Raw genomic sequence first — 15,260 nt, forward strand, 5'->3', positions numbered from 1 at the left:
GGGCATCCAGCTTAGCAGGTAAAGAATAATCTGTTTCAATTATAGGAACATATTTCACATGGAACTGAAAGGTCTGTCCTGGGTTTGATATCAATGTTAACGAGGAAATTGAATCTCAGGGAGCTTAGCCCAAGATCACACAACTAGTATCTCCGCCTATTAGACTGTAAGCTCTTTGAGGGCAAGACTGTTTTGCCTTTGAATTTCCTGCAATTAGTGCAGAGCCTGGCATAGTAGGTACTTAATGCTAGTAGACTCAACTCTTCAGCTTCCTTTTCATTCCACCAAAGATATTCTATGAATTTCATAGGTTTAGTAAATAAATGAACATAATGTTTGGCATATAATAAACATTAATAAATGCTTGTTGACAGTTGACTTTTATTGGACAGAATTCATTGATTAATGTTTGGCACATTCGTTAATGACTACTTCCTAGTAAATTTTTTCTTTCCTTTTTTATAGATTCTGGGCAAGGAATGTACTTATTATAATGCTTAATCTATTAATTAATTTCTGAAGGCCAATTGTAGATGGTATTGAACTCTAGTGATATCATGTCTTCATGAATAGATTTCCACAGTAATCAAAGATAGTTAACTAATTCTGGACCTCCAAATAAGAGTTGCTGTCTTTTTGTTTGTCGTAAATTGGAGGTTTCATTATCCAAATCAGTCTGGCCTCCTTCGGTTTTTGATGACCTCAGTCTAATAACAATAACAGCAGTAAATATATGGTCATACATTAAAGCAAAACAGAGCAACAAAAAAGTGAAGTATAATTGACATTTCTAAAAAACTGTAATTAAATGCTTTTCTCACTTGCTTCCTCCCCTTCCCCCAGGCAATTGGGGTTAAGTGACTTGCCTAGAGTCACACAGTTAGAAAGCGTTAAGTGTCTGTGGTCAGATCCTCCTGACTTCAGGGCTGGTTCTCTGTCGACTGCACTACCTAGTTACTCCCTCACCTGCTTTCTATGTAAATCATTGAGGGAAAAGCATCTTGCTATGCTGATATCAAACCTAGTACAGACCATTCAGACCTATGGGGCATATGTTGCTATAGTTAAAAACAGATTATTCTTTACCTGCTAAAGTAGAGGCCCTTCCTTTGGCACTTGTATTGTTGAGCTGTGGAGTCATTTCAGTCATGTTCAACTCTTTGTGAACCTGTTTGAATTTTTCTTGATAAAAATACTGGAGTGGTTGCCATTTTCCTGTCCAACTCATCTTACAAAAAGGAAACTGAGGCAAACAGGTTTAAGTGACTTGCCCAAGGGCATACACCTAGTAAGCATCTTAGGTCAGATTTCAACACAGCTATTCATGATTCCAAGCACAGAGTTGTATCCACTCCACCACCTTGCTGCCCTGTATTGGTCCTGACTGTAACAAGGACAGATATTTTAGTGCATTGGATTCTCATTTTAATCATTCCCAATCTAATCCAGCCAATAGATACTCTTATCTATTATACACAAGGTACCATATTGGGCATCAGGAATACTTGCAATTCAGTCTTTGCATAGGTAGCATTTCAGCCCTGAAATTAGGATGTCCTCAACTCACATTTTCTTTTGTTTGTTAATTGCTGTACATGGGCTTCAGATTCACCAGAGTTTCCTTTATTTGATAGCTTTTAGTTTCAGACTCCTATTCTATATCAAAATGCTGACTTGGAGTCAAGTGTGTGAGTTCAAATCCCATCTTAGACATTTACTAGCTATTTGAACCTGGGAAACTTACTTAAGCTCTCTCTGTCCTAACTTTTCTCACCGCAAAATAGAGACAATAATAGCACTTACTTCCCAGGAATATTGTGAGGATCAAATGAGAAAATATTTGTAAAGTGTTTTGTTAACTCTAAAGAACTAAATACATGATATATGTGTATATATTTCATATGTATATACATATATACACATTTATAAAATACTCATATGTATATATCTATATCTTTCTTGTAACTTAGCATTATGATCTCTAAATTCGATATGTAGAATCACCAGACACACATATATACCTATATATCTGTGCATGAATCCATAGATGCACAGGATTATTATAAGTGCTAGTGCTTCCTGTGAAGTGTCTAATAGATTTCACTTTGCCACAGAAGGCTGCTTTTTATATCTCTAGAATTATCATAAATTCAGCATGCTTTGTGTCCCATTGCAAGATGTAAAGCTTCTGAAAAGCATGGTTAAAGGCATGGAAGATCTGCACTCAAGCATGGGAGTCTGGAGTCAGTACCAATCATGAACTCTGCAGGAGGTCTTACATACCAGAAGGCATTTCATCACTGAGTTTAGGTATAACACTCAGCATGAAATTCAACTCAACCAATAATTGTGATGAACCTGTTTTGGACTGGGTCCTGGGACAGGGGGACACAAAAGAAATTTAGTAAGCCCTGACTCCTGCTTTCATGAAGTCTATAGTCCCATGGGGAGAGGCAAAGGTACAATATATATATGAGTAACTATAAAACAATATTTTTTATGAAGAGTTGAAATAAGTATTTATGGAAATCCTGAATAAGGAGGGGTTGCTTTTTACTAGGAGGAGAATCAGGAAGGCTTTGTTGAAGATCTGAGATTTGTGTTAGGGCTCTCAAAGGATGGATAAAAATTTGATAATATAGAAAGGAGGTACATGAGCTGATAAGGGCAATCTAGGTACAGAGAACTGTGTGAGCAAAGATGTGGAGTTGGGAAAAGTTGAGACCAAAAGAGAAGGTGATTTTAATTTAATACCCACAGGTGACTCCTTGGCTTTTTGACTGGACCAAAGAGAATCAATCAATAGCTTAGTTTGTATAGAGATCAAGAAACCATTTTAAATCTTGATTTAAAAACCCCATTTCAATTAGTTTTTTTTTTCATATCTCTTAAGAAAATGATTTTTAAGAACTCTGTAATCAAGGCTAAAACCATTATCTGAGAAGTGTATCTAAATCAATCAGCAAGCATTTACTAAGCACTTACTTGTGTGCTAGATGTCTTCTGAACATTAGACTGTTCAGTTGTGTCCAACTCTTCATGATGCCATTTGGGGTTTTCTTGGCAAAAATCCTGGAATGGTTTTGTCATTTCCTTCTCTACCTCAGTTTGCAAATGAGCAAACTGAGGTAAATGGGGTTAAGTGACTCATACAGAGTCACCCAGCTAGTAAGTATCTGAGGTAAGATTTGAAATCAGGTCTTTCTGATGCCCAGCTGAACACTCTATTTAGTTGTACCACTTAGCTTTCCCAAGCACTAGATAAATAATAACAAAAATAAAACAGGCCCTGTTTCCAAGAAGCCTTAGGAAAATAAATACACATGTACATATGTATGTGTGTTATGTGTACATGTACATGTGTATGCACACAGAATATCCCTATTTCTCTTGAAGTTGTCACCATTTTTTTTATTCCCCAATATTCACAGTTTTTTTTTTTTAATCCCTAAAGACTCCTCTAGCTGCCTGACCCTATATTCACTCAATTGTCAAATCTTAAGTCACTTGCATCTGACCCTTCTGTCTACTCATATAGCTATTCTTTTGGTTCAGGCTCCCATCACTCTGTCCTAGATTACTGCAACAGATCATTGGACTCCCTGTCTTAAGTCTCTCCTCATTTCAATCCATCCTGTACACTACTTCCAAAATGATTTTCCTTGAGTGCAGCATCTTATTTATTCAACTCCAGTGGCTTCCTGTTGTCCCCTGGGTAAGGTATAAACAGCTCTGTTTATTTTTCAAAGCCCTTCACAGCTGGTTCTCAGACTGTCACTTCAGCTTCACTGTACCTTGTTTCCCTTTTATACTCTGAGATCCAGCCATATTGACCATCTCTTTATTCTTCCTGTGGTACTCCCATCTCTTATCTTCTTGCCCTTCAACATTGCCCCTTGTGTCTGAAATACATTCTCACCTCACCTCCACTTGAGAGAATCCTTCTCTTCAAAATGCAGTTCAAATATCATCTTCCATGTAAAATCTTTCCTGTTTCTCCTTAGGTCCTAGTTCTTTCCCTTTCAAATCAATCTGTAATGAAATATTTGGCATTTATTTCTATTTATCATTTTTATATTTATTCTCTCTATATACATATATATGTGTATATACAGATGTATTCTTATTATTGTATATGATCTTATTGTGTATGTTGCTAGAATATAAACTTCTTTCAAGTAAGGCTTATTTCATTAAATGTATTTGTATTCCCAGGACCTAGCCCAATGTATGGCACATAGAAGTTAATAGAGTTAATAAATGCTTTTGGATTGATTAATACATAATATATCAAATAAAGTCTTGGTAGTTTATGAGGTAGAGCGTTAGCTACTAGATAAATAGTACAGTTAGGAATGACTTTTTCAAATAGATGGTTATAGTTAAATCATGTTTTGAAGTAAATTAGGTAATCCAAAAGGAACAGGTAAGGAGGAAGGCCATTCCAGATACAGAGGACCATGGGAAGGCATGGAGACAAGAGCTGCTGAATCATGTGTGACGGTCCATGAAGAAGAGTAATGTGTAAAAAGACCAGAAAGCCAGGGTGAAACTAAGTTGTTGGGAGCTTTAAATGCCAGACAGTTGAGTTTATATTTGACCCTAGAGGTGGAAGTCACTGAAACTCATCAAATAACCCACACACATTGGGAAAAATCAGTTTGTGGAGCTTGGAGTATAGAACAAAACTGTGATGTGTGGTCCTGGGGAGATGGAGATGGGGACTGGTGCATCTTTTAGATTCTTTCTGAACTGCAATAAGGGTAAAGGGGAGTTAAGGGATATCCTGCTAAAATCCTCCTCCAATTTGATGATCCTTGGGAACAGAGGATCACTATACTGCTTAAGGAATGGAGAATTTATTGGTCCAGGAGATATAAAACAGCTTAAAACTTCCATACTGATCAACACTGACCTCAGATTGTGAGTTGGTAGATAGGCCAACTTAATCTTGAAATAAAAAGAAAGGTAGGGAGGAAGAAAGGAAAGAAGGAGGGAGGGAGGGAAGGAAAAAGGAGGAAGGAAAGAGAAGTGGAGAAAGGAAGAGGAATGAAAGAAGGAGGAGGGGAAAAGGGAGGAAGAAAGGGAAAAAAGAAGGAAGGAGGAAAAAGACCTAGGAAGAAAGAAAGAAATGGGGGAAAGAACATAAGGAAGAATAGAGAAAGGAGAAAGGAAGGAAGGGAGGGAGGGGGAAAAGGAGAGAAGAAAATCACTTTGGCAATTGCATGGAGGATAGTTTGGAATGGGGAGAAATTTGAGGCAGTGAGACTAATTAGGAGGCTATTATAATTATTGTAGTGTTGTAGAGACAGCAAGTATAAATTGAGGCACTTAATTGGATAAATGTAGAGGAAAGATCTGGGAGATCACATCAAGATTGGGATGTTACCCAGGATGGTCATGCCCTCCACAGTAATAGGGTTTGAGAAGTGAACCAATTTTGCTGTGAATTGCTGTGAAGCTGCTGAGTTTATGATGGAACATCCAGTTGGAAAAGTTATATGTATATGGCAGCTCCTTGTTCCAAAGCTGTTAGGATCAAAGGATGTTTATCTTTATTTAAGACTAATATGAAAAATTATCTCTACTGTCAGAAGGAACAGTCCCAGGGATTTTATATACTTAGTAGTTTCTCTTTTTTGTCTCAAGTCTCATGCAGGGAAATGGTTAGAGGCTCTGAGGGCTGCATGCTGGAAAAAATTAACTAAGTTCCTTCTCTGTAATTATGTTAAGGCATTCACGTAAAGGATTGTCACTTATTAGAAAGAACAGGGCCACTATGATCTACAAAGTGCCAACCATGGGGGTTTTGTTGCCAAGCTTGCCTGAAGTCCCTGAACCATGTAACTGCCCTACAGCCTTTTGACTCTGAAGTTTAGCCCGAGGGTGAACTGGCAAAAATCAATCTAATCAAAGACTGGAATTAAAGCTGTTCAATTAAGCTATGATTAGGAATAGCTGAGAGAAAGAGGCCTGTACTTAGAGTTATTTATTTGAAAAAAAATAAAACTGACCTCTAGAATTATTATCTGTATTATTAAGTAATATTGTGTGAATCTAGATGCTTTAATAGAATTATAGTTTTAGAAATAAGGTCTGGAAAATATAACATTAAAATATGATTATCTAGCCAAACATGTGCCTTAGCATTCTGTCTGGGCTTAATCTGTGAGAGTATCCCTTGCCCTCCATCCCCACTCTCCTCATTCATTCATTCATTTATTCATTTGTTTGTTTGTTTTACATAGGGAAGAAAACATAAGAGAAAAAAAATACCAGACTTCCAATGGAAGGTTACAAAATATTGTCACGTGTCACCAAATTGTAAAAAACTCATAGAATTTGAGAGCCAGAAAAAACCTTAGAAATAATATAGTCAGATCTTTTTGTTTTGGAGATGAGGAGAAACTGATTGATTCCAAGAGATGGAAAGATTTGAACTCTGATCTTTTAACTCACAATCTTATTTTCACTACAGCATGCTATTCCTAATAATGTTAACTCTAAAATTTGGCAAATGTAAGAGAGGTGATTTTTGTGTTTCAAAGCAATTGGTGGTACTGTGGATAGAGAGCTGGGTCTGGAGTCAGGGAGGTCTGAGTTCAAATGTAGCCTCAGACTCATACTGGGTAAATCACTTAATCTTTGCTTGCCTTAGTTTTCTCTACTTAAAGTACCTCCTTCCCAAGCTTATTTTTTGTTATTTTGTTGTCTCCCTAACCTTTGTTGAGATTTTCTTGGCAAAGATACTGAAAGTTTGCCATTTCCTTCTCCAGCTCATTTTACAGATGAGGAAACTGAGGTATACAGGGTTAAATTACAGGTCATATAGTTAGTAAGTGTCTAAGTCCAGATTTGAACTCAGGAAGATAAGTTATCCTGGTTCCACATTCAGTGCTCTATCCACTGAACTATCTTGTGCCTGAGCATGTAGTGAGAATCAAATGAGGTAATATTTGTAAGAGGCACTATATAAATGCACAGTCCCTTCCCTTTATTCTCCTACTTGCCAGCTTCTTTGATGATACTATTAAATGAGGTCACATACATTAAATGCAACTCTTAAAATGCTATATAAATGCTAGATATACTTATATTGCTACTAGTAATTACATTGGCATTGACCAGGTCGGCAATTCACATTTATCCAGCACTTTAAGTATTATAAACAATAAACAATTTACACTGTGGGGTAGATATAAGGTCCTATATAGATTCAGCTCTGCCAGGTCCTTTTGAAGATCTTCTAGTTCAACCATTTTATAGAAAAGGAAGCAAAATGACTTGTTCAGGGTCCCATAGAGCTCATCAGAGGTAGACTTTGAACATAGAATTTCTATCTCAAAATGCAAGACTTTCCACTATATTAAGCTAGTGCACCTATTTTTAATCTTCATTCTTTTGATTAGCAAAGTGAAGTTCAGAGAGTCAGGAAAAATCATGTAAGAGAAAAATATCCACAAATATACTGAGGCTGCAAGTGATTTACTTATAGTCCCACAACTTTGAAGTGCCACACCTTTTTTTTTTTTCCCTTTTCCAAATACATGCAAAAATAGTTTTCAACATTCACTTTTGTAAAACCTTGTTTTCAAAATTTTCTCCTTCCTTCTCCCTCCTCGCCCCTCCCTAAGACAGTAAGCAATGCCACATAGATTAAACATGTGCAGTTCTTCTAACTTTATTCCCATGATTTGTCATTCTGCATAAGAAAAATCTGACCAAAAGGGGAGGAAATCATGAGAGAGAGAGAGAAAAAAAACAAAAAAACAAGCAAACAAAAAACAGAAAGTTGAAAATACTATGCTTTGAGCCATATTCAGCCTCCATAGTTCTTTCTCTGGAAGCAGATGCATGCTACAACTTTTAAAGGGGAGTGGGAGTGGAGCAGGGTTGACATGGTCAGACCTTTGATTTAGGAAAATCACTTTGTCAGTTGAATGGAGGATGGAGTAGTGTAGGGAGAGATTTGAGGCAGAGAGAACACACAGCAGCTATTGCCATAGATCTGATGAGAGGTAATGAAAGTGTACGTATACTCAGGTGGTGGCTATACATAGAAGGAAGGGGACATCTTCAGGACATGTTGTAAGGACCAAAATGGGAAGATTTGACTACAGATTAGATATGTAGAGTGAATGTGAATGAGAAGTCTAGGTGACTAAAAGAATGGCGGTATCCTAAACAGTAACAGAAGATTTGGGAAATTGGAAGAATTAAAACAAAGCATCAGAAGTGAGATTCTAATGCAGAACCTCTGACTTCAGGGCCAATGTTATCTTGAGTGTTTTAAGCTATATTCCTTTAAGGAACAGTTTAATGTTGCTTTAATCAAATCTAACTTTTTAGCTGAGGGAGAATTGTTCCCTCCTACCCCAAGACTTAAGAGGCCAAGTACCATCTGTCTTCCTTGGATGTTTTCAGGAAGAACTGACTCAGCCTCTTTCAGCTGAGAATAGTCTTTTTCAAGATGGATGAAGACATACACAGAGAGCTGTTGACTTATTTGGGAGTAAGGCATGAGGTGGAAGTGGAACAGAGTGCAATAGCAATGTCTCTTACAAGTAAGCAGAGTGAATGAAACAGATTTTTAATGAGGTACCAGGCAATAACCAGAGCCCCTGGGTGTTTTAAACAGGTAAGAAATAGCATCCAAAAAGTATCTCTGTGAAAAATGAAATCCTGCTGGAGTTCAGGATTTTAATTAGGTTTTTCTCCCTAGAAAATACTCCCTTCTTAATGAAACACTAGCCCTGAACTGAGATATTTTAGCCCTTCTCCATTTCAATTTTAGATTTATTGCTATTTGATATTTAGTTTTAAAGTCAAATAGAGCAGTAGCAATTCCCAATCTTAGAACTTTAGCAAGACCACCATGGTGAAACATTGTACTAAAGGCTGACTAGGACTTCCTGCATTCTGTTTTATGGAAGAAAGGTCCTTTTCTTTCTGTCTTTCCTTTTTCTAGAAAGATTCACTAAGACGTATATGACCTTGGTATGTCACCTAACTTCTCTAGACCTTTGTTTCTTCATCTATAAAATGAAAGAAGGTTGATTAAAGAACTTCTTTAAGTTCTAAGGCTAACATCCTATGATTAAAAGATCATATCATTCACATTTGGTATCAGAAATTTGTTTGGCTTGGTCCCAAAAGACAGAATCAGGACCATTGGACAGGAGCTACAGGAAGGCAGATTTTGGCTCCATATCAAGAAGAGCTTCCCAATAACCAGAGGATCCTAGGAATAAAATGGCTTTCCTTGGGGGACACTGGACTCTCCCTTATTGGAGGCCTTCAAGGATGCTATGGAGAGAATACTTTTTCAGGAAAAGGATCATTATTCCATAGAATCATAGACCATGAGACTATTGAGTACCCACTTCCCTAATATTATAAATAATAAAGCTGAGGCATAGAGGCTTTAAGTGACATGCCCAGGGTGATAGCTGGTAAAGTGTAACAATTTGAAATCAAGTTTTTCAGGTTCCAAGCTCAGTGCTGTCCATTAACCAATGATCTTTGAGATTCCAAGACTGTGATTCTAGGTATTCTCTGTTCACCTTTGGCTGCCATTGAAAGTTATACATATTGAAATATGCTGCTTAGTAGACTCATGCGAGCCTTTTATGACAAAAAATTGTTTAATTATTTAAGCAATAACAAAAATGCATTTATTTTCTGCTTAACAGAGAATATGCTGCATAGTAAATGCTAAAAGGAAAAGCAAAGTAAATATTTTATACCTTCTTACTAAATTTCTGTTAATTATTCAGCCTTTATTTGAGCACTAACTCTGAAGTACTCTTCTAGGCTTTGAATGCACGGATAGCAAGAAGATGAAAAATAACAGCTTTGATTTTGGGTTTTTGTAATTTTTGCTTTTTTTTTTTTTTTTTTTTTAAATAGAGCTGTAAGGTCACACAGTTAGTAAATGTCAGAATGGGAAAGCAAATCCAGATCTTCTGGGTCTAAATTTAATTATTTATTCCATTATAGTAGATTGCTTCTCACAGTCCCTATTTTTAAAGTCTTATTAACAAATAAGACTAAAGCATATATCAATTAAAGGCCAACAAACTACTTCATAATAAAGTTATATGAACCAAGTCTGCCATCCACAAAATTAGCTGGGGATCAATACTCCTCTTGGCATCTTTTATATACTGAAGGTTTCATATAAACAATATGAGGAAAAATATGAAATAAGTCTAATCAAATCAGCAAACATACTTTAGGTACCTACTATATGTCAGGCTCCATATCAAGTACTGAGGAAACAAAGAAAGGCAAAAAAATCATCCTTGTTTTCAAGTAACTCACAATTTAATAGGGAAGATGCACATCCAATCCATTGTTAACACTCATCATTTTCACCTTTGGAAAGTCTTTAGATGATGCTTTCATCTCTCTTGGACTATTGTCAGTGGGTCTGCCTACCTCAAGTCTCTTCCCATGCCAGGCCATCCTTCATACAACTACCAAAGTGATTTTCCCAAAATACAGATCTAACCTTGTCACTCCTATACTCAGTAAACTCTAGAGGCTCCCTCTTACCCACAGCATCAAATACAACATCCCCGTATGGTGCTACCAGTTTCCTGGCAGTTCCCAAAACAAGACATTTTATCTTCTGAGCATTTTCTCTAGTTCTCTCCCATGTCAAGAAAGCTTTCCTTCCTCATCTCTACCCTCTAGCTTCCTTGACTTCCTTCATGTCCAAGTAAAATTCTATCTTCTATAGGAAGCCTTTTCCAATCCACCTCAATTCCAGCACCTTCCCTCTCTTAATTATTTCTTTTTCATTCTGTATCTAGCTTATTTATGTAGTTGTATTTATTCGTTCTCTCTCCTATTAGACTGTGAGATCATTGAGGGCATAAACGCTCTTTGTCTTTGTACTGCTAGTGTTTGGCAAAGTGCTAGCACATAATAGGTGATTAATAAATGCTTACTGATATATATATATATATATATATATATATATATATATATATATATATATAAAACTATGAATAAAAAAGATGCATGCAAAATAAATTTGGAGATAACCTCAGAGAGAAGGCATTAGCATTTGGAGGAATCCAGAAAGACTTCTTGCACAAACTGGGATTTGAGTGGAGACTTGAAGGAAGCTAGGGAAATCTAAGAAGCAGACAAAAAAAGAGGTAGAAAATTCCAAGACAGTCATTGTGAGCCAGAAGATAGAGAACTGACTGATCAAAGAACAGTTGGGAGGCCATTCTCATAGGATCAAGGAGTACATGAAAGGGAATAAGATAGAAGAATAGAAAATCTCATAGGAAATTTGGTGAACTCATTTTGCTTTGTAAGCTGCAACAACAAGAACAACAATAGCATTTACGTAGCACATTAAGGTTTGCAAATGCTTTATAAATTTATCTTATTTGATCCTTACAACATTCCTGGGAAATAGATATTTTACAGATGAAGAAACTGAGTAGGTAGAGGTTAAGTGACACTGTGAGTAAATGTCTAAATTATGATTTGAAGCCAAATCCTCCTGATGCCAGATTCAACCCTTTTTATAAACTAGCTGCTACTATTTTTGCCATTTTATCAAAATTCATTAATAGATGTCCTCAATGAGAAATCAAAGTAAGAGAATGAATAAAGCTTCTTTTCTGTGGAGATGGCAGGTAACTTATTCACTTTCCTCTAAAAGCTTTCTGATAATAGCTGTGATTAGAATGCACAGTATTATTTATTTGCTTCTTTCCTCAGGGGAACCATGGGATTAACAGGCTGTTATCAGAATTGATTTCTCCCTTGACTTCTCCATGGCCATTTCATCTTCTTACCTTATTTTTTCCTCTTCCCCAATACAGATCTTTCTTTTTTCCCTGAGAAAGCTGCAAATAGTACATTTCTAATTCTTCCATTGAGCACTATCAGTTATGAGGATAAGTAGAAGCTGACACAATGCAATATATCTCCAGCAGTTTCCCTCGAGTTCCTTTTCTTATCCTGTCTATGTAGGAGAACTGTATTGATACCCTGATGATAGCATCAACTTGTGAGGTAAACCAAGGCAGGGAACAAATCTTGGAAATGATTTTCCTGCTGAAGATCTCTGACCAACTTGGAATATCTTCAGCCTTCAGCCTAGCTCTGTGCCAAAGTCATCCTTCTCTATTAGTGATTAGTCTTGTCATCTGACCCTAGTTGCCACTATTCAGATACCCTGAGATGATCCAGCTGAAGGTAGACATTCTCTTTGGAGGCATGTGTAACAAATGAGACTAAAACATATATCCATTAAAGGTCAACAAGCTACTTCATAATAAGGTTGTATTAAGTAAGTCTGTCATCTATCAAATTGGCTAGGGGTCAAGACTCCTGGCATCTTTTAGACATTGGACATAGAATGCCTCCAAAGCTTATTACTGTAAGTAAAAATGCATAGTTTTGCATTGGAGACAGTGAGATTTAATGGGAAATATCAACATTGAGACTATATGAAAAATGATTAAATCAGTAAAAAACTTCTAGATCTAGTCTAGATTGAACTATCAAACACATGGATGATGAGGGAAACTGTTATCTCAGGAATGAACAATATTGAGGGGATGCCCATCAATTGGGCTGAACAAGTTATGGCATATAAATATAATAAAATACTATTGTGCTATAAGAAATGATGAGCAGGTGAGGTTCAGAAAAACCTGGGAAGACTTACATGAACCTGGAGAACATTGTACATAATAACAGCAACACCGTGTGATGATCAACTATAATAGACTTAGTTCTTCTCAGTAATACAGTGATCTAACACAGTTCTAAAAGACTTGTGATGGAAAATGTCATCCATATCCAGAGAAAGAACTATGGAGACTCAGTGCATATCAGAGCACACTATCTTCACTTTTTAAAAAATTTTGTTTTTTTCTTTCTCTTTATTTTCCTCCTTTGTTCTGATTCTTTTGCAACAAGGCTAATTTGGAAATATATTTAACAAGATTATACATGTATAGCGTATATCAGATTGTTGTTATCTTGTGGAGGAAAGGAGAAAAATTTGAAATTCAAAATCTTACAGAAATGGATGTTGAAAACTATGTTTATATGTAATTGGAAAAAATACTATTAAGTGAAAAAAAATTACTATTATGTGAACCTGGATAGGATTGTGAATATTGTGAATCATAGAATCAGGATCCAAAATAATATTAACAAGTGGGAAATATAGAGTAAATCTAAAAGATGACATTATAATAGGGCTAAATATAAAGTCCTACATTTGGATTCCAAAATTTGTACTATCATGAATTTAGAATTGGAAAGGATCCTTGGAAATCATTCTATATTCTCCAATCTTCTCCTTTTATAAATTCAATTTATTATGTGCAAAACTTCAATGACAGATTCTGGAAGTAGAAAGATAAAATGAAAGACAGATTTTGCCCTTGTGTATCTTATGTATACTTTATATGTATTTGCATGGATTTGACATTTATGTAGATAAATACGAGATAATTTGAGGAGGGCTTTAGCAGCAGGAAAGACCTCTCATAGTTTGAAGGAAATTTGCATGGGGAGTTATGAGATAATCAAATGTAATTATAGAAATAAAGTGTCTTTTCTCCTTTTCAGCTTCCTTTTGTAAGGACTGTTTTTGTATTTATGTCCCTAGGCCTGGAACTTACTAGAAATAAATAAATGGTTATTGATTAATCACTGATATAGAATATTGGTTTATTTTGTCTAGTCTTAGAGAGAAGTAGGAGAAATGAGTAGAAATTATTGAAAGATTTTAGATCACTTTTAGAATAGAATAGAATAGTAATAGAATATTACTTTCAAAAGGAGTGAGCTGCTTCCAGGGACAATGGCTTCTTCCCTCTCTGAAGATCTTGAAGTGGACACTGAATGGATGACCCCTTCTCAGGATGTTGTAGAAAGATTCTTGCTTTGGGGACATCTGAGTTTCCTCTCAGCATATGAGATCCTAGGACTCTATGTGTAAAGTCTCCTATCACTTGTTTTCCTTAGTCAGATGACAGTTAAAGTGGCAGTTGAACCACTACTATGACCAAGTCTGTTTGGCTCTTTTCTTTCTTGGGTGCTGTGTGGGCAGACTCCAAGAGCTTCGTACCCTGTAGGGGTAAGTAATATTCACTTTTATATTCCTCCCTAGGCATAATGCCTTAGAAATGGAAAAATATTACAGTTTCACTGGAATGAAATTGGCCTTTTAGTCAAAGATTGCCCATTCAAGTTGTCTAACATAGTTAGTTACCTTTCCAAATGCATCTACTTTTCTGGGGTGCTTCTAGTCAATGCTTCTTGCCCTAAGAACAGAAGATTTGTTCTAGTGGATTAAACTTGATCAATTTAGCCCCAGTGTTCTGTATTTGAAATTGATAAAAGTCAGAGATAAAGATTATGATGTAAAAATTGAATGGACATTAGAAATTAGTTTAGTCCCACAGAGAGAGAAAAATGAGACCCATAAAGGTTAAATGATTTTTCCAGTGTACACAGCAATAAATGACAAATTGAGATTTAACCCCCAAAATTCTGTCTCCAAAGACAATGCTCTGTCCTCTTATCCCCTGCTTCCAAGAGACATGGAGATATGGAACTCCATCATTTTGTTTTCATTTTTTGACTATTTTGGTGCTTTGCACATGATATGTATTTTTATTTATTTATTTATTTATTTTTATTTAATAGCCTTTTATTTACAGGATATATGCACGGGTAACTTTACAGCATTAACAATTGCCAAACCTCTTGTTCCAATTTTTCACCTCTTACTCCCCACCCCCTCCCCTAGATGGCAGGATGACCAGTAGATGTTAAGTACATTAAAATATAAATTAGATACACAATAAGTATACATGACCAAAACGTTATTTTGCTGTACAAAAAGAATCAGACTCTGAAATATTGTACAATTATCTTGTGAAGGAAATCAAAAATGCATGTGGGCATAAATATAGGGATTGGGAATTCAATGTAATGGTTTTTAGTCATCTCCCAGAGTTCTTTCTCTGGGCATAGCTGGTTCAGTTACATGATATGTATTTGATAAATGTTGGTTGAATTGAAGTATCTGTGATGTCAGCCTTAGGAAATGATGAAACATAAGAAATCATTTTAGTTTCTCTTATCTCCAGGGCTGGCATTCTATCCATTTTGCTACATGTATTTAAAGTCTTGTATGTATGTAGAACACTATGATGGAGAAAAGAAAAAAATAAAAGAAGAGCAAAGGAAGGAAGGAAGGAAGGAAG

General features: G+C 36.0%; 1 protein-coding gene and 1 long non-coding RNA gene across 3 annotated transcripts in view; one reads left to right on the forward strand and one right to left on the reverse strand.

Annotated features, from left to right (window-relative positions):
• Window positions 1-15,260, forward strand: part of LOC100922210 (carboxyl-terminal PDZ ligand of neuronal nitric oxide synthase protein) — a 374,239-nt gene that overhangs the window by 166,224 nt on the left and 192,755 nt on the right. The gene's annotated exons all lie outside the window — the stretch shown is intronic.
• On the reverse strand, window positions 3,671-13,909 carry LOC116419055. The gene is made up of 2 exons (XR_004229278.1): window positions 13,819-13,909; window positions 3,671-4,032 (listed from the first exon to the last, which is right to left on the reverse strand). It is a non-coding gene; the product is annotated as an uncharacterized LOC116419055 (long non-coding RNA).

The sequence above is a fragment of the Sarcophilus harrisii genome, chromosome 4 (assembly GCF_902635505.1).
Source record: "Sarcophilus harrisii chromosome 4, mSarHar1.11, whole genome shotgun sequence".
NCBI classification, from domain to species: Eukaryota; Metazoa; Chordata; class Mammalia; order Dasyuromorphia; family Dasyuridae; genus Sarcophilus; species Sarcophilus harrisii.